At 42.7% G+C, this 2,138-nt stretch overlaps 1 pseudogene; it reads right to left on the bottom strand.

Moving 5' to 3' along the window:
* Positions 1-982: 982 nt before the first annotated feature.
* On the bottom strand, positions 983-1,106 carry LOC144328806 (U2 spliceosomal RNA; annotated as a pseudogene).
* Positions 1,107-2,138: the final 1,032 nt, after the last annotated feature.

The raw sequence follows: 2,138 nt of genomic DNA, 5'->3' as shown, positions 1-2,138 counted from the left end.
AGGGCTGATTTCCTTAAGAATGGATAGGTTTGATCTTCTTGCAGTCCATGGGACTCTCAAGAGTCTCCTCCAGCACCATAATTCAAAAGCATCAATTCTTCGGCAATCAGCCTTCTTTATGGTCCAGCTCTCACTTCCATACATCACTACTGGGAAAACCATAGCTTTAACTTTACAGACCTTTGTTGGCAAGGTGATATCTCTGCTTTGTAAGATGTTGTCTAGGTTTGTCATCGCTTTTCTCCCTAGAAGCAGGCGTCTTTTAATTTCGTGGCTGCTGTCACCATCTGCAGTGATCATGGAGCCCAAGAAAGTAAAATCTCTCACTGCCTCCATTTCCTCCCCTTCTATTTGCCAGGAGGTGATGGGACCAGTGGCCATGATCTTAATTTTTTTTATGCTTGATGTTAAATCCATAGTCCTAGTCAAATGCATTATGGGAGCTCCAGTTAGGCTTCTCTGACTCCCTGACTCCCACCATCCCTGACCACTGGGTGTACTCGCTGAGTGCACACTTAACTTTCCTTTCTTTCTGGGTACTGTCTGCACTTTAAAGCTCCATGTCTGAGCACTTGTGTTTTTTTGCTCAGGGGCATGCACACTGCCTTGCCCCCGTGATTGAGAGGGCCCAGATCATGTAATGTCTTTTTTTAAAAAAGATATTTATTAAGATTTTCAAAATATTACAAAAAGAAAAAAGAAAAATACAAAATCAAAGTAGTTAAAAACAATTCAATCTTTCCATTACTTATCTTTCATTTGCTTGTTTCCCGGACCTCCTCACACCTCCCTTTTTTGTATTCCAATTCAATTTGTTAGTTCAGCAAATCCTTTCCCTCTTTGTTTATCCTATTCTTTAATCATAAAGTATTATAACATTAAATTTTTACCTGTTAATAATCTATTTTTTGATATTCCTTTATAGCATTACAGCTAAAAACCACTTAACTTCTATCCAACATCATTCTGACATTCATTAATTTTGCAGTAAGACCCAATTCCAAAAATCCATTTAATATATAGTCCTCAAATAGAGAACATATCAGAAATTAAACTGATAAGAACAGATACTACACTTGATCTTAGCCAAAAGGCCGAGAAGCGATCAGACCATGTAATGTCAGCACAACATGTGTGGAGACCCCGCTGCTTGCAAGCGTGATGCGAGCTGCAGTGAAACTGGGGGGCGACCCTTTCATTGGAAATTGGGGGGTACCCCCTTACTCGGCACCCCTGCTCAGGAGCTTCCCCCATGAAAACCTGCTCTTTAAAGCTGAACTAGAGCAAATGGGAATCCATGGAAAACCCAAATTGATGTTTGCTCCGAATGAACACTAAAGAGTGGGTTTTCTCAGGGAAAATAAAAAGTGTGTTTGGCTAAAGAGCTTTAAAGCATGGACCATGCCTGGAAGGAGGAGGGCAAAAAGTGTCGATAAGCTCTTAGAGAGTTGTAGTCCAAAACACATGGAAGGCACCAGGTTGGGGAAAGCTGGTTTAAAGGGAAACTAGGATTTTCTGGAGCAACAGCTGCCCATCCTCCAAGCCATCGATGTCACTCCCATTACCAGGTTGACTTTCCCTCTGCAAAACGATTTGGCCTCATTTGCTCATAGGTTACGTGGAACCTCCATTCCATTTAATCTATAAACCTTTCCCTTTGAATTAGCAGTTGTCATGCTTGACTTGTAGTTGCCATCCATTGCCAGTTGTCTTTGCCAACTCTCGGAGAGTTGCTCCATTTATATGAGACGCAAACGAAAGGTCACGGCTGGCTAATATTTCCTCCTAATGAAGACCACGGTACCTGAATCATCCAGGTTGCCCTTACCTCAGCACCTTCGCCATTGCACGAATCCTCCCATAATTCACAAGAAATGTATGCTGGTTTTCAGCGTGGCATCCCCCAGAGAGCTCTGGAGATAATTGCTCCCAGCAATATTAAAAGGAGTGGGGGAAGGAATCTATCAAAGCGGTCATGAACTGGAACAAGGCGGCAAGCTGTGGAGTTCGTTTATTCTGGTGCAGACGCAGAGCAGAGGAAAGTGGCTGCAAAAATGTGGACACTCTTGTTTTCGAATGGTTAGCAGAGGATTTGATCCTCCTGGTGTCTACTTCTCCAGGACTTTTTCTGCAGGGGA

This window comes from Podarcis muralis, chromosome 8 (genome assembly GCF_964188315.1).
Source record: "Podarcis muralis chromosome 8, rPodMur119.hap1.1, whole genome shotgun sequence".
NCBI classification, from domain to species: Eukaryota; Metazoa; Chordata; class Lepidosauria; order Squamata; family Lacertidae; genus Podarcis; species Podarcis muralis.
Note: the sequence above shows the minus strand (reverse complement) of the source record. Positions and strands in the feature narration are given on the sequence as shown.